This window comes from Aulonocara sp. 'chitande type north' Nkhata Bay, linkage group LG11 (genome assembly GCF_057382095.1).
Source record: "Aulonocara sp. 'chitande type north' Nkhata Bay isolate Kocher_YH1m ecotype deep benthic linkage group LG11, A_spYH_male_GT1.1, whole genome shotgun sequence".
Taxonomy (NCBI): Eukaryota; Metazoa; Chordata; class Actinopteri; order Cichliformes; family Cichlidae; genus Aulonocara; species Aulonocara sp. 'chitande type north' Nkhata Bay.
Window position 1 is genome coordinate 29104893 of NC_141354.1, and position 22310 is coordinate 29127202.

The following is a 22310-nucleotide window of genomic DNA, read 5'->3' on the forward strand; positions in this document are numbered from 1 at the left end:
TTTGTGAAACTGGAAGTCAAATATATAATTTATTAATGTCTGTATAGCAATAAAACATAAAAAGCTCAGCCAGGATGGCATTGGAGTGGATTTAAATCCCTCTCTCTCTAATTTTGAAACTCACATTTAAAACTGTGGAGAGGCTAATGTGGTCTTGAGTAGGGAAATACTGTCAGCAGCCAGCGAAGGCAGCAGACACTGAACGGGATGTGAGAAGCAGCTATCAGTTTCGCTTCTGCGCGCTCTCAAACCTCAAAATTAAAAAACGCCCCCGGAGACGCCGGGAATAATAATTCTCAACCGCCAATCACAAGGCGCGCATTTTTCAGTCAACGTGCTAATTCCGACCAATGATCAGCCCCTGGGGGCGGGGAATGCCTTGACGCACTGAGGCTCGTGATTGACGCAAGCCTTGTTGCTAATTTTAGCTCTTGGCCGACGGAGACAGTGAGATAGCCGACATCCTATTCATTGTCGGGCGGGCCCGACTATTTTAGCGTTGTGATTGTGATCCAGCCAAGCCAAATATAGCTATAGACAGGTATTTTTAGCCGTAAAGTGTGACCCCGTTTTTATTCGGCTAAAGAAGCCTCGGGATGCAGTTTGAAAATGAGAACAGCACACTCAGTGTTAACCTGTTATTTTAGCCGGATAGTTTTTCAGTCAGCTGATAGAGTAGAGCAGGCATACCCAGAGAGAAAGTTCCAGTACAGCACAGGCTCTCTCTCTGTCACTCTCACTCACTGCGGGGGAAACAGGGTGGAAAAGACCGTAGATGTGAAGATAAATAGCCGTCAGGTCGTCAGACAGACACAGTCAACAGGTTTGTATATGTGATGGCTTTGCAGCTTCGCACAGCACCGCCGCCGCTGCTGCTGCTGCTGCTGCTTCTCCTCACACGAGGCGTATCAGCTGAGGCAAAACCGCTGCTGCTGCTGCTGCTGCAGGGGAGCTTTAACCACTTTTGAGTGGTGAGGATGAAAAGTTGTCAACTAGAGGATGTTTTTCATAAAAGTCATGAAATTGCGGGGGGCGCGCAAAACACTTGCTTGGAAACCATGTGTGCATGTAAAGAAAAGCCTTGCTTGTCCACCAAATCGTTGGTCCCAAACTCCCTCCCTCCCTTCCAATTCCTCTCGAAGGTATGTAGGTTATGCAGTGAAATGTGCAGGACATCCGACATTCCTGCCAGTTGCCAAGTTTTTGCTTGTAGCCTGCTCAACTGTGACTGGTGATTAATACTTTTACTTTTGAAAGTCTTTGGCAGTCCCTTTGTGCCACGATCACAGCTGCAGGGTATACAGATCACATGCCACCAGACCACAGCCATCCAGAGGCTCATTAGAGTTGTGATTTATGCGTAAACTTCCCCTCTTAATTCACATTTCCACTCAATTCATGCTTGTTTAAACTTATGTTCTTCCATTTAATTGGGCGGGCGGGTGGGTGGGAGGTTTGCTCTGGTTCAGATGAGTGCCTGGACAGTGCAGGTGTCTTAATGCACCTTGAAGAATGCACATGTTTTTTGTGTGTTCCTCGTATTCAAATCTTCTGTAAATCATAAGCTTATTACTAGATGATATCCTACATACATATCCATATGGCATAGATCACAAGTTGTTCTTCTTCTGCATGTCTTGTGTTGTTCTTTGTCTTTTCTCAGCTGGGATTCCCTCTAATAAATTCCCTCTACTTTCGGGGGGTGGGGGATGAAGTTTTGCACTAGTGCCGCCATATGCAAATTAATTTACTGGTCATTTCTACTGTCTTTATCTTCAGGTATGAATCATATAGCGTAAACTCATTTTATAGCTATCTTTATGTTAGTGTTCATTATTTTTCTCCTGTTCCTGGCTCGTTGGCACATCAGCTGCCTGGGCTGTGAGCTCACGGTCCTGACGTGTAATCCAGATTAACCTGCTCTCTTATTCCGCCAGACTTGGAAGAGATTAGAGATTATGACCGTGTCCTTTTAATAGAATTGGATGTGTGGGTAATCAACTGCGTCCGCCAGCGTCGGGCATCAGGTGACTCACTCACACTCAGTCACACTCGCACAGCCACTTATTTTGTCACTTAGGAGGACGTTGCATTGATTTGCATTCATTCCCCAAAGACTCACTGTACTCAAAACAGCTAATACGCGTTTAACACCAGGCTTAACTGTAACCAGAGCCAAAGTTACAAACCTAAAATTGAATTGTTTACGTATTAGGGTTCACGTTCTGTTGCTAAATTATCCGCACAATGTGACTGTTTGAACTGAAGTGAACTCAAGCCTGTAGTTGTGTTTCACCTGAAACACAAGATCCCTCATCAGCCAGCTAGATAGTGAAGTGAGTAAACCATACAAAAAAGGAAACATCCTACATCCCTAAAGATATATATATTTTTTCCTTTGGCACCTTTGTGACCTCATTGCTGCCCCATTCTATGGTTACACCAGAAATAGAAAGTCCTAATTTAACACTTGGCTGTGGCTGAAAAGACAGGTGGAACAGAAAAAAGGATGTGCAGTTACCAATACTACTATACCTCAAGTCTTTTTTTTTTTTTTAAATGGACCTCTTCTTGCCCGCTGTCACATGTCCTGGCGTTCTCTCACTGCATCTCATGCTGTAGTTGATTATTCTGTTGTTTTTTTTTCTTCAGACAAAAAAAAGCAAAAGCAAGTATTTTCTTGGAAATTTGCAGTTTTTGGGAAGCAAAAAATGAATCCAGACTGAGCTCCAGCTAAAAAGTAAACGAAGTGATCAATTTTCATAAATAGCAAAAATCTTCTGCCACAATCTTTATAACACAGCCCACAACTAAGGGTGTAATTTCCCTACAATTAAATTGAAATTCATTGTATTTTATCAGAATCTGAATGTAATTATATTTTTGGGAACATAATTGGTAATCAAATGCCCTTTTATATTACATATAAAACATGATAAGGACTGTTCTCTCTTTATTACATACAAGAAAAAAAAATGAACACATGTCACAGGGTGTAGAGCCATGTGATCTTATAACAATGGAGCAAACTCATAGTTGATTTTTTTTCTTTGGTTTTTGTGTCAGTGCAAACCCCAAATTGAACATAACAAAATCTACAATAAATGTTTGATGCTAGCAGATTGCTGTGGTCACCACTAGTTTGCATGATCTTGCCAACTATTAGCAGAGCAGTAGTGCAATCCAGAAATGGAGGTTTCTTTCCGAGAAAAAGCTCTGCCTTCTGAAACAAAAGCATAACAATCTCCACTTCTGCTTTGAATCACACATGTAATGCTAAGCCACTAAAAAGGGGAGAAATGTTCACCAGAGGGACAAAGCAGTGTTTCCTCATTGAGGACTCTTAGTTGAATCAAATAATTTAAACATATACTATTTAGTGCAATTTGCATATGGCTTCATGAAATGTGGAAAACGCAGAATTTCCCTCATTCGCTAGTCAGGGCTCTGTCTAGATGATAGAAATGTATAGATTTCTAAGAGATAAGTGGGAGGAGAAGATAAAAGCAATTAATCTCACGCTACCAGATTCAGACCACTGTGCAGATCGCTCATAATACCACTTTAACAAAGAATGAAATAAACAATGAATCGCTGAATGACTTTAGCTTTTAACCCATTTTTAAACATAATTTCTATTGTTTTCTGTCTTTAAACAATTTTTAAAAACATGTTCAAAGTCTCTCATAACTGTATGACCTTTATAACTCGATGTAAAATTTATTAAACATCATGATTTTCTTGAGCTCAGCGAGTATTTGGCAAGTGTTCGCAGACATATCAGTATCTTCCATGCAAATTATTGTTGATTTGCTATCATCCAAATTAAATCACATTGAGATTTTCAGTGCAACACGGTATTTTACATCAGAACTGCCAGCAATCACTCGCCAACCAGTCGGGGAGAATGCGCAGTTTTCATCGACCGGAAGCTTTTGAGGGAACACCCACCCGCCTCTAGGCCTGTGTCAATGAGGCCTAATGAGCAAATTTGATCAGATATCCAGCAACATTGTAATCATCCTGTATGTGAGGGTGCCATTCTATCTATCTCTTTTGGGATGTGCGTTTAAAGTGGTTCGCTACTTTTAATTAGCCATAGGGTAGGGCTGCACGATTAATCGTTAGAAAATCGCGATCTCGATTCATACTTATGTGCGATCTCATTTCCAAATGACAACGATAAAAAAACAAACAAAAAGACGACGACGATTGTACCGCATTTTGATCCGGGACGTAATCTGCATGAAAACAAGCGCTCACTCTTCCTGCTCAACAAATGACAAGGGCGGAGCCTTATACCACGTGATACAGAAGCTGTGCCCTATGAATTAACAGGGAAAAAACAAAGGAGAGCACGTCAGGGATGAGGAGAAAGTGACAGGAGAAAATCCGTCCCGGTCAACCACCCAAACATCAATAACGGGAACCTTATACAGCGCCTCCCCCGTCGAACTCCCGCAGGCACAAAGAAATTACGGAGGCTATCACTTATCACCTGACCAAAGATATGGCTCCCATCAACACTGAGCAAAACGAGGGATTTAGGAAAATGATCAACATCCTAGACAAACGCTACACAGTGCCGTCCCGCAACTATTTTTCTATTGTTGCACTACCTGCTCTATACACGCAGTGTCGAGTAACGGTGGAGACGGAATTTCAAGCAGTACAACATTTTGCAGCAACAACAAAACGTGAGACATTTGTTGTTTTTATGTTTATTTATTGTTTTTATGTTCAGTCTCAACTGTTACGAAGTTGATGTGCAGTTAATAAGTGCAATAAATATTTATACTGGAAAAGAAAATCGTGAGAGAATCGTGATCTCAATTCTAAGCCAAAAAATCGTGATTCTCATTTTATGCAAAATCGTGCAGCCCTACCATAGGGTTAAAATGACTGTGCTTAGAAATTCTACAATTTAAAAAAAAAAGTATGGGAAAAAAGAACACAACAGAATACAAGAGCAAATTTGATAGTGTAAAAAAAAAAAAAAGCATGACACGCAAAAACAAAACAATGTCAATAAATCCAGATGGGGGAATACTTATTATACTTAGAGGCAGACATAGAGGAAAAAACAACAACAAACATGTGCAAACTAAGGCTTTGAATATACTGGGAACTAATCTGGGGAAAACAACAGCTGGGACAAAATTAGTAACAGGCAAAACGAATCAAATGAAAACAAGACAGGGGAAGTAAAACTAAATACCAAACACAGGAGACGGCTAACTAGCAAAGTAAAACATGAAATGATCAAAACATGAGAACAGCAAACACAGAGACGGAGCCTTAACAATAGGGAAAACAAGGGGAGAAAAGATAAACTGAAACTCCTGGAATCAAATATAAGCAATCACTGCAAACAGAAACAACTGGAAACTACAACTAAGCAAACCAGAGAATAAGATCATGGAAAATAAAACGAATTGAAAGCTAGAAACATCAAAATGACTAGAACGAGCTAGTCAGAAAACATAATAATAAACAAAACCAGAATGCACAACTCAAAATGCAGTGTGGCAGATCCAGGATCACAACAACATCATTATTTGTGTCATTTCATGTAAAAAACCTTAAGCTACACACTACTTAAAATTCCGTACACGGCACTTAAAATTACTTGATTCTTTTTTCCTGTAAAAACGTTAACTGTTACCCCATTATTAAATATTATGTAGATAAATATTATTCACTTCAGATTCCGATAAAGTACATTAAAATTCCATTTAATTTGGGAAATTATACTGTCATGGGCCATTATGTTAATGCAGTACCAGCGCATCTTAGCAGTAAGTGAAATACTACAAGATCTTATTTATCTGATCAGTTCCCTTTGCTCTGTCGTCACTTACTCATGTCCACAAGGAAAATATTACTGACAGATTCAGTTACTGCTGCTTTTCTTCAGAACTTGTCTACATAGTGTGATTACTCACACAGGAAGTTAGTTCATTTGTATAAAAAACTACAGCTTGTCACTGCCGTTGCATAATACGGCGGTCTAGCGTCTTTACTCCACATGTACCGAGCTGCTGGTGGGCATATTGCAACAAGACACGCTGAACTCTGTCTTATCACAAAACAGAAGCAAAAAGTGATTGTGGCACTTTGAATGAGCTCTCTATGTCCGCGGCCAAGGCACCGGCACTCAGCGTTCTGGTGACACTGGAGAAAGAGGAAAGAGCGAAACAGTGGAAAGCTTTTATCTTCATGTCACCAAATCTGCTCCAACTGTACGTCAGAGTGCAAGCGAGGACGGGAGGGGGTGAGGGTGCGGGGGAGATGCTTGCTGGCGCAATGGCAGGCGCTCAATGGTTGCATTCTTCCCTTTCTGTGGGGACGCACACAAACACACATACACACTGCTATACCAGGGGATTCCCCCCAGGAGCGCCCAAGAAATACAACCCATCACTGCCTTATCACACCAGTGCCCAAAGACAGGAGAGAGGAGTGTAGAAAAGTGTTACCATTAACCCAAAACAGGAGGTGTACTGTATATCACTAAAGGATTCTGGGGTATCAGTGTGAATACAACACTGCCTTGTGTTTGTTTCTTAGCTTCTGGGCCTCTTTATCTGTGTGCTTTAACAGTGTTTATATGTATTTAAGCGTATTTATGCAAAAGTGTCACTTTTACAAATCCTCCAATATTCATCTGCACATTGTTCCTTACTCTAAAATTTCAATTTGAGGGGATTGTGTGCAAAGGTTCATTTAAGCCTATCTGTTCTCATTGTCAAGTCCATATTTTCTTCTGAGGTCAAGGCTTGTTCTGACAGTGGTAGGATCTCAGTGGGTGTAGACTTCTTGTGTCGTGTGACTGGATCATCTCTTGATCTCAGTTCAGGAATCTTTCCTGAAGCACTTATACACAAGCTTCTTTAAGCACCATTTGAAAGGAACCATACACACAATCTTCACGTAAACACACAGATGTACGGTTTCGAGCAGCAGGTGTGCGTCAGGCAGGATTCAGCATGCTACAACACATGACAGCGTATCACGTTTCAACCTTAAATGGTTGCTCTTTTTGCTGATGAGTTCTGTATTTGGCCTTAAGCCACAGATATAGAAAAATACACAAAAAATTAACAGAAATTAGAATATGTTTAACTCCATTGCAGCGTGCCAGGAGAAATAAAAAAGAAGTGAGAAAGAAACTCTCTAATCTACCAACTTATCAGGTTTCTAGTTGCTTTTGGTGATCAGCGAAACAGGTTCGTCTCTCTTATAATAACTGTTATTGTGAACTGTGAAAACTGTCTCTACACCCTCAAAGCCTGTCTATCCTGCGAAACAGGGCAGATATTGTCATGATTAGCAGGTCTGCTCTTTTGTCTTGGGGCATATCATTTGTTGGTTGCAAAAGGCACGCAGAGCCAGAACTCAGATAAAATGGAAATGGTTGCTTTTGCATTTGTTTAATGAGACACTGCAGCAGTTTGCATTTTTAAATGATAAGCTTATCAGTTATATCGGTCACACCGATTCTTTAGATTCTGATTTATCTGGCACTGAACAACAAAAAAACAATCCCATGTAGGAGATGTTATAGCCACGGCTGGTTTATAATTATTGCACTGGTTGTATTGCACGCCACAGTCATGCCCTGGTCTCTATCTGTGGGGATGGTGTTCGCTCTGTGTTGTAGTGTCCTAATGACACCCAGCTTGTGCTCCAGTGGATGATGAGAGTCAAACCTTAAATATTGATCTGTATGCGTTGGTTTATGATATACATCAACTTTTTAAATCTTTTAAAGAAACTGCCCCCACAGTCCATTGTTCGTTAGTGGTGCTAGTTTGAGTTATTGTGCAAATATAGTGTTTATAAGGTCGGGAAAACCTGCAGTCAGTTGAGACTGAAGAAGTCACTTGGATGAGTGACGAAATGTTTCTCCCACTGAAAACGCTACGCCCACATGAACAAAATCAACTTTTTGGGATTTCCTTACCTGGATGATTTGGGTGTGCATCACGACAATTCAATGTATAATTTCAGAATTTACGAAATTAATTTGAGAACTTTTAGAACTTAAATCTTACAAGAACTTACGCTTCATCTAATGAAGTTTGACCACAACATGGATTCGGTGGGCTCGTTCAGCCAACCACACATGCTGTATAAGCAAACTGTTCTTATTTACATTGTATTCTTGTAATTGTTTGGGATGGATTTTTTTGCCTCGGAATAATTTCACGAAGCGCCACTGCTGTCAATGTCTATAGAAGTTTCTTGTGTGATGTCATGTGCACAGTGAGGGAAAAATGAGTATTTCCTCACTCACTGTAGTAAGTGAGTGGGTGCTGGCTGTCTCTGGGTGAAATCACCAAAAACCTCCATGTTTTTGCTTTGCTTTCAAGCAGATCGCCACAGTCACTTGTAGTTTTGATGGAAGATGCCGACTTGTCTTCATGCTCGGTCTCTGTTTCCGATTTGTGTCACACTTTTCACAGTCTCCCTGCAGCTCAAAGAGTAGCTGCAAGTGATTGCAGTCGGGATGTTCCATGCCATTCCATATTACAGGTGAATGTTGGCGACTTAAGCAATCACAAGGATGTTTCATCCAACTGGTCAGGGAATACAGATTATCCCTAGGAACTGGTAGTTGCCAGTCTCTAGCTTGTATAACGAGGGCATTATTTCCTTAAGCCTTCATTGACAAGCATTAAAAATTGCAAACAAAGTCAAATCACCTGGTTAGCAGTCATGTGACTGGTTCTTGAGGCAGCCTCAAGTTTTCTGCAGAAAGTGTCATATTTTCAAGTTTCTCTTTCTGCATTGTCAGTATAACCTCTGAACTCCAGTTCTGATATCGTATCACTAAAATGGCGTTTAAAAACCAACACGTGGCGGCTCAGAGAGTGTATGCCACATTACAAAAATCAAGATGTGCACGACAAGTCAAAAGGACACCAAAGTGCGGCTTGTACCAGGAGCTGTGATGCCACTTTCACAGTTTTTTTTTTTTTTTTTTTGTTGAAGAGCCGTTTAACGGTGGCAAGCATAAACCAGGTTTAATGCTGCGCAGCTTCTATATATTACTATATAGCATAAACACAAAAGTGAACTTTTATTTTTTAATCATGTTATTACTCACAGAGTAGATCTACAAAAGATACGCCATGAACTGAAAATCCCCCTCCTCTTGACATGTTGTCATCTTATTGTCCTCTTCTCAGATGTTTGACATTCTCGTTGAAGTCTGATGTTACTGGAGTGTTTGATCTGTGCTGAACTACAGAAGGGGAAAAGTATCACCTTAAATCACCTTAAAGGGAATGTCACATGCAAAATTTTTCACAGTTTCCAAATATAGCTACATGACCCTACTATTTCTTCATAGAAGAGGAAGAGTGTGTCTGTAAGAGATATTTTGATTTGCTAGGCTAGGCACCGCCCCCAGATAAATGGCAACAGCGCTCTTGATTTCCAAACTAGCAGCTGCTTTGCAGCCTTTTATTTTATTTATTTTTTTCTTCACTCACAATAGCTTTGCTCATTCTGAAATGTCTTGGTCAGGTTCTGGATTAATCATGGAGGATAATGGTTGTTTTTTGTTAACAGTCATATAGGTATTCTCGCTTCACTTGCATCGAGGTTTGGAGCGTTTAGTGGTGAGGGGGCGGGGCTATGAATGGGAGGGACTTTAGCTCAATGTGGATTGGTTGGCTATTTTCTATGTTGCACATGGAGAAAATTCAACTGTCTTGCAAAAATTGGTTGTGATCTTTAATACTGGTTGTAGTTTCACATCTTATACTGAAGAAAAATCTTACAACATTATAAAAACACATTTTCCTGATACCTCTAAAGCTACGAGACACTGAAACAAAGCATTTGAAGCAGAACTAGGAACCAGGGGTATACAGTCCGGGTAGAAGGAATGATCAGTGAGTTATTTTTAGCTGAAACTTAACAAGAAGCACCCTGGGAGACTTATGTGTGACTCAGATCCACATGCTAGAAAAGGGTGTAATATGGCAGCTTTAAATATTAGCTTTAGATGCACATCATATGTGCGACATAAAAGCTGATAGTCCCTAAACAATAAAAAAAATTTTTGCACCTGGTAACCACACTGCAAAAAAGGAAGACATTGAATTTAGTGGAATTTTTGTTTAACATCAGACAATCTTGGTGTGAAGAAATTAAAAAAACCCAAACAAGTTGGCACCTGGCATTGGAAAAACAAACAAAAATAAAGAAAACCCCCAAACATATCCCTTGGATTAAAACCTGTACACCTACCACTCTGAAGCCGAGCTGCTGACCTCTAAGGAAACAACAATCTGTGTCAGCGCTGTTGCTCTTAAGTTTACAACTTGACTACCAGTGGTGAATTTAAGTGTGTGAGGATGTCATTTATAAGACAGTGTGGAAATATGTGAGCAGTGGGTGTATGAGTCACCTTCGTGTAGGCAGTTGTTTAAAGGCCATTTTCTAGGAGATGTAACAAACAGGGACGTGAATTTAATACACGCACTCTAAGTCTGTCCGTCAGTGTGTGATGTGGTTTTGTCATTTGCCTTGAGGCGCTGCAGGATTTCCCCTCTCTGAGTGTTCAAATTGCGATATCAGAAATACTATCAGGCAGAATCTCCACTTAGATAACAGGCGGTGTTGCAAGTGATAGAGGGAGAAACAAATGTTGGCATGGAGTTGAATTTAACAAGAAGTAGGATTGTGAATCATGCAGTGAATGCAATTTTTAAAGTTGTGCAAGCCTGCAGTCGCTTGTATTCATGGACGGTGTGAGAAACTGTTGACCTTTAGGCCACACACAGTCACATCTGGGCCTTGTTTTGGGGAGACACTTGTGCCCTTTGGCTGGATGCCCTGCACACCTCCTTTAGTTTCACCTCCGCTCATTCCACTCCCACAGCTTAAGCTTAGGTATGTGCTTGACAAATTGTAGTTGTAGTTCAGCCTGGCTTCACATAAAGGAGTGATGACATTTTGGTAGCTGAGTCAGTGTCTTCGTTGCCCTTCAAATATTCAGCACACGAGCCGAATGTGTCTGTGTGCACGCATGTGTGCATACTGCGATTTTTTTTTTAAAACTTTAGTGCTTGTTGTTAATCTGTGATTGACACCTTGCCGTATAGCTCAGAGTAATGTTATTCTGGGTCAGACAGTGACCACATGGGCGTGCACACGCGCAAACACAGTCCCGCTTGCAAACACACTCGCACAGAACAGAGATAAACAAGTGGTTGCATTTCTGCATGAGTCACAGTCGTGGGCAGAGGTGGAAAGTTTCCTTGTTTGGGCTATTCCCCCCTGCTGACACTTTTGATACTTCCATTAAGTATCTGATGTGTTTCTAGTCCCAAGTCAAGTGATAGTGGACGGTTCACCTACAAGGGATAAAGATATCCCTCTTAACTCTTTAAGCTTTTGATCTGTCTGCTGCCTGAAAGAAAAGCACAGAGATATAGTTATTTGCTACATATACTATTTTCATTGCTGCTACTCCTGTAACTCTTTAGAATAGTATATAAAGTCACTGGCCACTTCATTAGGTACAGGTGTTCTACTGGCTGTTAATGCAAATATCTAAACAGGCGTTCACAGGCAGCTGCTTATTGCGTTGGGCATGTAGACGTGGTCTAGACCAGCGGTCCCCAACCACCGGGCCTCACTTCCGTGAGTCGTTTGGTACCGGGCCGCGAGAGTTGAGGCTCAGGTGTGAAATGTATAGTTTTCAGGGTTTTTATCGGTTTTCAGCGTTATTTTGTTATCGTTTTTATCGTTAACTCGGTTTTCCTGGGTCTTTTCACGTGTGTTATGAATAAATCTCCTTTTTTCGGTACCGGTAATAGTTTTATTTTGTTGTATTTATCACCTTAAAGGCCGGTCCGTGAAAATATTGTCGGGCGTAAATCTGTCCGTGGCACAAAAAAGGTTGGGGACCGCTGGTCTAGACCACCTACTGAAGTTCAAACTGAGCATCATGATGAGGAGGAAAGCTGGCTGGAGTGATTTTGAATGTAGGATGGTTGTATGATAGTAGTATCGCCGACAAGTCATTCAATAGTATGTCAAAATTTGCATGACTCTGTGCTGTGCGGTGTTGTAACATGCACGCTTCGGCGAATTCTGTAATCTTTTTTTCCCCCCCACAGTCGACATATTTCATGTAATGGAAGGAAAACTGCAATTATTACTAACTCCACTAACAGTCAGTCATGTATGATCAAGTGAGTCATGAGCTTGGTAAGTTACGTGATATTGAAGGTGATGGCGGGTACCTGGGGCCTGAGGCTGAAAGAGCTAACGTTAAATTTATCAGCTGAGTTAAATGCTAACAGATTTACATCCAGTACCCCTACTACTATTTCTGAAAAGCTTTTTTTGCTTGTATTTACAGTCTGTGATTTTTGTTTATAAAACTAGAAATTTCACTGAAAAATCACCTTGGGTTTAGAAATTTTGATGTTTCCGTGACTTGAATACTTTGACTGCATTGTCTGCTCTCACCCCCGCTTTCAGCGAGGGCTTGTCGCTTAGTGGGCGACACATCAGACTGTTTTTGTAATGGATTTTCCAAGTCTGAAAGTGTGCAATCGCATGATGTTATGAGTATATGGGTGCCACTAAAGTTAGCAACTCTGGTGTTACCAAAGCAGCATTTTAAATACTTTCATCAAGATATTTTGAATTCTTTAATAATGTGGAGCTGAAAACAGCCGGGCTTCCTTCCACTCCTCCCCAGACTGTATGAATGAACTGAGGAGGAGTGAGGAGCATCAATTGGTAATGAAGCATGATAAGTCTCGGCGCTGAAAATATCAGGTATGTGTGGTTTAGCCTCGAGAGAAGGAACGGCAAATGTCAACTTTTTGGGACGAACTTGTCTGATCATGTTTTTGCCTTTGGCTGTCAGTGTGAATTGAGTGCCTGCTTGTACATGTATTACCGGAGTTTATCATTTACTTTGCAAGTTGACTCAGGATGTGTATTTATTTGTTAAAATGCCACTAACCTTTGATATTTTATTGCGTGTGGGAGGACAAGTTTAACTTCATTTTCAGTGCAGTGTCATAGTTTTACCCTTTAAGACATTGGCCTTAATAAACATTCAACTGAGGTACGTTTGCAGAACTAACTTACTTTGATCTGCGGATATTCTACATTTATCACTTTTTGTTTCTTTTTTTTTGCTGCTAAGTAAATAATTTAAAATGAAACTTGTAAGTTCAAAACAGTATTTTAATCTTTTTTGGTAATCTCTAGGGATTTTTTGTATGCTTTCTAGTTGACGTATGTCGAATCCTGTGAAGTTAAAGGTGAAATGTCACTTTCACTAAATGAAGCTGCAGTGGGTGGAAAAAGAAGAAACCAGAAAGAATCACTTCGAGAAAAGTTAACTTTTTTTTTGAGTTTCAGTAATTAATCGCAATATGTCCTCAGAACGCCAGAAAGATCCCCAAAAGATAATAATAAAAAAGTAATAAAGTGATGATCTGCTTTGCAGCTATTCTACAGCATGACTTTATAGGTATGTGTTATTATCTAACATTGTGAAAGACACTATCATAACTCAAAGCCAGAAACAAAACTGTAGTTTCACTTCTTATTCAAGTCATATTTTGTGCAGTGTTCAACTGTAAAGGTTTTAAGAGTAATATTTAAAATTTCTGGTTACCTTAACCTCCTAAGACCCGAACTCTTCCACTGCATGCATTTTTAACTTCTCTTTGATATTTGGGCATATTGGGGCCCGATAAATGTATAAACAAAGAAAAAACAGATTTTTTTTTTTTACCTTATTTTTGTTTTTATGAAAAATCAGAGCCACATATGAGGATATTCGTTTAAAATTTTGATAGAACAGTAGCACTATAATGTCCTCGTAAATGGATATCAGGCCGTTGAAGAGCAAAATTGAGTATTTTGGTCTAAATAACCCAAAATGTGATGCCCACATATGTGGACGCCTGGTCCTAGGAGGTTAAAGAGAAAAATGTGTAGATATTGCATTAAAAAAATGAAATAAAGGTCAGAACACTTGCTTTTTCCAGTTGCTTTGTAGTAATAGGAGCTTGAGGGCTAACAGCTGGAAATTTTCAGATTATTCTTCTGCTAATTGTGGACATACAGAAATGCACATATACAATAACATAAATCATACACAGCAGGCTAGACCGTTAGAACTTTTTACCCGCGTTGTCGCCGTTAACAGAAAAATCTCACAGGAATTTTATTTCTTCTCTTTTATCTTTGCTGCCTTTTTCACTTTTAGTTGTTGGTTTTGCTGAAACCATAAGTGGTCTCCAGTCTGGATAAAATCTGCATGAGATAATTTGATTTTCTTTTTGCCTTCTTCCTAACTTTGACCTTTTAAAAACATTACGTTTTATGATTCACTGTTTGCCAATTTTGACATTTAAATTTCACCTCTTTCTCACGATTGAAACATGGTGTTTAACAACTACCTGAGAATATAACATATCCATTATGATAAATAATAGCCACTGCGGGGGCATCATCCTGTAAAAACAGCTACGCCCCCCACAGGTGCCATTGCGAAAGAGGCACTCCCAGAAAAAGGTATTCTTGTAGTGGAAAAGGAGCATGAGGACATCCCTTTTGATATTAAGCCAGCTGCATACCTGAAGCGTCTTTACGCATGCCACTCCCCACTTCATGGGGAGTGGCATGTGCTGGAAGTGCTGACATGCTGTGTGGGAGTATGATACTCGAACAAATGCTTACATAATTTTATGCTGATGCAAGATGCTCAGAAGGAGTTCCAGGAGTGTGGATAATTTTCGGGAATATTGGAAGTCAAAAATCGGTTTTATTGTAAGTACACCCACTTGCCTGTGTTAAAAGAACACCGTTTGCATCATTTGAAGTCTCTAATTTTTCCACTTGCACTCTAAGCGCCCTCCCACAGACACACACAGATGACCACATAATAGAGCTACGACCAAACTGGAGGTTTTTGAGCATCAGTGTCCTGCCAAGTCTGAAACAAAAACTGGGAATCTGGACAAGAAAGCTGCATTAGTTCTACTTATTTGCATAGAGCTGATAGACTAAAATGTTAACATTTGTTTTTTAATCCAGCCATGTCATGGAACAAGTCTTATCTGGAGGTCAACCATCCAAAGCAACAGAGAGGTGAAGAAGAGAGTGAAAGAGAGTGCAGCTAGGGTGGAGTGGGTGGAGAAAAGTGTCAGTTGAAGTGTTTGGTTTGGACGTGTGCATAGGAGGGATAGTGGATATTCTGGACAAAGGGTGTTTAAGATGGAGCTGCCAGGCAGGAGGAAAAGAGGAAGACCTCAGAGGAAGTTCATGGATGTAGTGGAGGAGGACATGCAGAGGGTTGGTGTGACAGAGGAGGATGCTGATGGGAATAAGGTGAGATGGAGCCAAAAAGAAAAAAACATTTTGGAACACATTCGTTTAAAATACTAAAAGTTTTACGCAAACTCAAACTTTTGTTCAAAGCGCCCACCGTTTAATTATTAGTATGTCGCAATAAAAGCCAGGAAAAAAGAAACACATTGAAGCAGCTGAGGCCAAAACATTCTCGGTTTTTAGTTTGGGTCAAGCTCAAATCTTTCATTTTCTTATAATTAAACCCAGTAGGCTGACCTGTGCGCATCTTCTGTGCTCTTTTTCTTTCAAACTTTTGACAGCTTCAGGAACGATTTGAAACTGTTTTCACAGGTTAAATAACTGTTGCTCCTTTAAAAGCATATTTTGCATATTTGTTAAAGACATGCGCACATGTAGTGCTGAGTTTTCTTAACGCTGAACAAGGATGTTGTTTCCTTAAAGGCTAATAATGCTGCAGTGAGCTGTTCCTCGCAGTTACCGGTGTGTCTGTGTGAATTATCTCTGATTATGACTGTATGCTATTGATCCTTTGGTGATAGTAGGAGTGAAAATTAGAGCAGCTTTAGTTCTGTCACTGAGATGATGGAGATAGCACTCCTCCCCTCCCTCAGTGTTGAATAATCTGCTTACTCACCGGATGTGATTCACCTAACTAACTCTAATGCAGAGAGAGCGCTCTGTTGTCTAAATGTTTGGTCAGTAAGTTGTGTAATGTTTGGAAAGTTGTGTGCCTGTGAGATAAATAACTTCATTCTAGCCTCGGCCTAGCTGGATCATCTGCCGCTCTGAAATCCTCACTGAACTTGTGGCTGTGGCTTCAAATAACAAAGATAAAAAACAAAAACAAAAAACAACTTTTTTAGAATAAAAAGCTACAAAAATTTGCGTCACCCTTGAAAAGGAGAATTTTGATCTATATGAGCTTTTACCTGGAGGATTTTACACTACCTGGCATCAAGGAGAAAAAAGAGTCACATTAATATTTGTTGGACCAGCTCCAGCTTTGATAATGCCATGCATTCACTCTGGCATTGTTTGGATAAGCTTATTATTTCCATCCAGAGTTGGATTAGTTTTTCCTTAAGGTACCAGCACATCCCAAATATTCTCAGTGGGGTTAAATTAGGACTCGGTGGTGTCTAATCCAAGTTTGAAAAGGATATCCTACACTCCCTGAACCACTCTTTCAGTTTGAGCCCGATGAGCACTGCCATTATCTGATTTGAATATGTCCTTAGCATTAGGAAAGAAAAAAATCCACTGATGGAAAAACCTGGTCAGTCAGGTCAACTACAATGCTGCTTAACTTAACCTGACCGACTGAAGCAACTCCAGATCATAACACTGCCCCCACAGCCTTATGAACTAGGCACTTGGCAATGACGTGTGCATCAGTTCACCCGCTCTCCCCTCATCCTGATGTACTCGCTACTCTGGAAGAGGGTAAATATGCAGTCATCAGATCACATGACCCTTTTCCATTTCTCCAAAGTCAAATCTTTATGAGATTAGCAACTCTGATAAGTTATTAAGGCTACACAGTTTCACTGTCCAGGCTTTAATAATGCAGTGGACCCAGGGAGATGCAGTTAGTAGATTCGGCAATTTTTTCGTTTTCTTTGCTTGACACAGGCCAACAATGTGACCCTTTTGAAACAGATTAACATCTTTTTCACGACCACGGGATATGTCTTCTGCCTCTGCTGTTTTAAGTAATAAGAAACTACTCATTGGCTCAATTAGAGTTCAATAACCTGTCATTGGTCACTGCTGTAATTATAAAGTTAAACACTCGTACCATAGCTTAGTTAAAAAAATTTTCTTTCTTGATTTTTTGATTTCAGTGAATAAACGATTCTGATAGTTCGGACAGTGTGTGTTTTAACCCAAACTGGCCAACTGTAGAACTCAATAAATGCTACATGTTGAAGGAGCACTCAAAAAAACAAAACAAAAAACTTTCTCGAAGTTTTTATTTAATCCTCCACAATATGACTAAAGTACAGGCCTACTGACCTTTGCGTTAACTAGATAATGTAGACAAATCATGTAGCTATGCACTCTGTCAGTATTTTCAGGTAGTATCACTGATTATTTCTTGATCTTTTTTTTTTCTCATTGTTTATTAATAAACTCCTCCACAGAGTACACTCTGTGTATTCGTGAGACTTGTGGTAACACAAGGTGGAAATGAAGAAACAGAAGGCGTAACTGGTGCGTTTAAAGAAAGGGTGATGCCAAGATAAGGAAATGTTTTTGAGCATGTTGGCGTTTTTACAAATCCTTTTTTCCCGCTACAGAACGCTACGACTCCTACTTTTTGCTAATGTGTCTGATAACTTCTTTTGCTATCTGAAATCAATGTGTATGGGAACCTGCTAACCAAGTAAGTGTTCCAGTGGTCAGACACTCCAGAGTACCTTTAGCTTCTCTGCTTCAGCTTTCTTCTGTGTGCTGAAGCAGAGAGACTGCTCTTTTGATCTTTCAGACAGTTGCCAGACCAGACTCGGGTCAATGGCAGGTCATGACCTAGAGTAGACTAACCAACTTAGCCATTGTCAGTAATCCTCGCCCCATCAACGGTCTCTGTTCCACTCTCCTCTCCGCCTACTCTTTGTCCTTGTCTTGCTCTCTTCTAAAGTCTCCCTTCTCTCTGTTGCCCTTTCTTTAAACTCATCGCTCACTCCTTCCCTTGCTCTCTGTTTCCCTCCTTGTGTTCCTTCAGTCCATGAGGAGGAACTTCCACTGCAGCCTCTATCCAGGAACAAGCTTCCACAGTGGAAACACGGCTACATTACAGTGCTCCGTGGCTGCTTTCCACACCAACTAGAGTGGGTGGGGGAGGGAGAGCTGAGCTTCGATGTTTAGATTATTATCCAGTCTGCAATACCACCAGAGAGGCATTTGACAGCTCCTAAATTCTTTCTGCTGCGCGGCTATGAACCCACATGCACAGTCAGGGCCATAGCGAGCTTTCCACAGTGACATGAAGAGTCCAAGTCATGGCACTGTTTTTAAATCACATAATTCAACGTGCATCACATTAATTGGTGCTACTAAGTAACCAAAAGTGATAAATTAGACATGCTGTTTTCAAGTGATGATGCTGACTTTTCTTCGCAGCACCTTGAACATCTATTGCATGTGCAAATGCATGTAAAAAATTTGCAGAGCACTGCATATCGCTTTAATTTGTGCATTCCCTAGTTGCATATTTGTCTTCTTGTTAATATAAATAGTTCCGAAGCGCCTGAAGTTAGCGGCACTCCCATGCAAATGACAGAGTTTTACATCAGCTCAACATTTGAAATGACTGCCGCATGCAAAGCAGAGGTCTATATCTATCACTCTGTGCGTGTTATTTTTTGATGTGCTCCTGAAAGACAGCTGCTATAATTGGCCACTTATCATTAATGGACAGACAAGAAATGTAGGTAGGAGCTTTCTCTCACACACACACGAACACACACTCAGAAAACACAGGAAGAATCATCATATTCAAAGCAGACAGGAATAGAAACAGAGCACATGAGGTAACCACAGTGGCGTAAGCAGCACCATTACCTCAACAATGATCATGACCAGTAGCCTTTATTGTGTCTGTTTCTGTGTGTGTGTGTGTGTGTCTGTGTGTGTGTGTGATTGTGAAGGATGGCTTTTCCATACTCAAAATTTTCTTTTTCCTCATGAATATATCTGGTCTTTATATAAGGTACGCTTAGGACTTACCTAATTCTTGGCGCTTTATGGTTCAGTGTGTGCATCTGGAAATCTGTATGTGTGTGAGATGCCTTGGAAGCTCTGCTGGCCACAGCTGTGGAAATGCTCCACTGCCCCACTCCACACAGTGGAGACTGCAGCGGAGAAGCGGTTGGATGAATGGATGAGTAGTTGGGGTGTGGGAGCTCTGATGGTTGGGTGGAGAGGAAGAACTGTTGAACGGTGGCACTGACAGAAAGACGGGGAAAACGAGAGAGGAAAAGTTGTGCCTGCTTCGGTCTTATGTAAACCAAACCGTCTTTGTTAGCTTTAAGATTTAACTCGATGCAACTGGCTTATGTCAGTTGACTGTCAAAGTTCATTTTATTTATTTTCCTTTTTGCTTTGTTGTGTTTTTTTTTTGTGTTTTTTGCAGTTAATATGCCCATTTCTTTGGTCCAGCCTGAGAAAAATGGTTTCTGATAGATTCATTTCCTCCCAGGCCACTGTTAAACTGTTTAATCTGTTTCCACACATGCACTGAACCAGTGACCTTTTCTTGACATCACCCAGCGGAGATGCATGTAAGAATGCAAATGCTGTACACAGTCCTCCCATCTCCGTAGTACAAAGTCCATGTGATGTCAGATTGCACCACTGTGAGACTAGCACAGGCGACACTCAAGCAAAAAAAACTGGAGCACTCCAGCAACAAAAACGCATCTGAATATGTAAGAAAAGACAATTTTGGACATTGACCAAACTCTCCAGAGTTCACATGAAAACTTTCTTTTGTGTCATGTTGCAGTATTTTCCTTTTTCTCTGTCATCCCAGCAGGTCAAGTTTATCCTGTAAAATATCCTCATCTACCTGACAGACTGACACTGTATTTGATCTTCACGGTTCTCCGTCAAAAAGTTAGTTCAATTCAATTTAATTCATACAGCACAAAATCACAACAGTCATCTCAAGGTGCTGTATATTGTTAGGTAAAGACCCTACAGCAGAGCTGTCAAACATAAGGCCAAATCTTTGCCAGGGCAATTTTGGCCCTGGCAAAGATTCTACTCCGGCCCACTATATAGCTGTGGAAAATGTGAAGGAGTGCCTAGATTTTGAACTTTTAACTGTATTTTCATAAGTTTAACAGTTTTTTTCTATTCATAAACAGACCACCCCCATTGCCTTTGATACTACACCAAAGTAATTAAGTAATAGATAAACAATTAAATCACAGAAAAGTCCTATTTTTCGATGATCTAGTATAGAAATGTCTGCTTTTTACAGTCCACAATAAAAAGAAAAAACAACATTTTCTATGAATGAACAAAAACTTTATACTTTTGACGAGCAGCACTGATTCTGTCATTTCACACATTTATCATATAGCTTCACTGTCCGGCCCACTTAAGGGCAAAGTGACTGACAATGTAAAATGATTTTGACATCCCTTGCTCTACAGTAATAGAGCAAAAAACCCCAACAATCAGATGACCCCCTATGAGTAAGCACTTGGTGACAGTGGGAAGGAAAAAAAACCCTTTTAATAGAAGGTGGATGATGCACTGACTTTCTGTCTGGTATCTCCAATGGGTTGAAATTTGTGGCTTTGAGTGAACCGAACATGGAACCTGTTTCTTTTTTTTTTTTTTTGCTGACATGCAATCCTCTCAAGGTGACTTCTGCAAAGATGATCCCTGCTGGGCATATGAGCATACTGAGTGGAAACACTGTTGTATCTAAGTATAATTTCACAGACCACTAGCGTCAGTCTTTATGCACAGTTTCAAGGGACAGTTGGGTTCTTTCCTTCATGTTTTTTTTCTTTTATACTTGGAATTTGTGTTCACACCTCAGTGACTTTCTACAATGCAAAGTACAATGCGTGCTTTGGATCTTGTGACAAATCATATGTACTTGCCCCACAGATATTTAAGTGTTGGACTACTTTTATTCTTCTGTTTTGTGAAGCATGACACTTACAGCATAGGTGTGTATGTATAAATTATGTATTTTTTTCAGTGTAGTGTACAGAAATATATTTACTTTTCTTTTGTATTGGAGGGACTGCCCTTACTTTGCATTATGGGAAACCCCATCTGGAGCTCTGTCCTGTTAGGGATTTGCATGCTGGGTGCAGCCTGCGGTAACATGTGTTCTCTGTAACAGTCTGCCTATTTTACTGGTTATCTGCTTCTCTTTATGACACTAATACACCAATAGCTATCAGAGTGTCTGTGCCTCCCTTCAGTCATTGTGTTATAGTTAAATTCTTTGTTTCCCATCAAACATCTGACAGGAATTCATCCTGTGAGGAAGTGTGTGTGTGTGTGTGTGTGTGTGTGTGTGTGTGTGTGTGTGTGTGTGTGTGTGTGTGTGTGTGTGTGTGTGTGAGAGTCTTATTTGTAGTGGAAACTCTTTGGGAATCTGTGCCATGGAATGTCTGGGCAGGATTCCCTCTTTTCCCCAGTGGAGCAGACCCATTCAGACACAACTATCCGTACGCAGCATGAACACGTAGTACAGAGAAGCATGGCAACACATGTCCACTATCTCTGCGCAGTTTGTGTGATCTTTGCTCCTACATCCAACAGTTGATTTTTATGAGGATGTGTTACCACATCACTAAAATAACTACCTCTGTCAGGTCAGCCTTTCCCCTTCTCTACCTGACTTTTGAGTTCTTTCCTCTCACTTTCTCTGAATTTTCTTCTCTCTTCCTCTTTTTCCCCCTTCACTGGAATGTAGCTTCAGTTATACCATGTGATTCATCTCTCCCACGCCGACCACACCAGTGCTGCCTGTCCTATACAGACGCAACTCTGACCTAGACTCTCCTAGGAACACACACATGCATGCAGTCCCACTGGCAGAAGCGCGCACACGCACGCTTACACACTGCGCACTGTTGCGTCACTCTGCTGTGGTGTGGCCTGTAAGGACTACACAGCTGTTCCTGCTTAGCTGTCATGTCAGCCCTGATGTCAGAGCTTTGTTGTGTGTGATTGGTTGACGTCTGCTTGCGTCTTTCATATGTGGGAGATAATATGCAGGAGCCTGTTGCGCTCTGTGCCGCAGAGTCATGGTCATGGACGCAACGTTAACTGATGTGTGCCGTCTTACCCGACAGCAGAAGTCTTGCGTATATTTGTTACCACAGAGTGTGTCATGGTGGTGAGTGACAAAGAAGTTAGTGACCCCGAACTCATGTAGGCTTTCATCCATCAACTGGCCACCAGTGCTT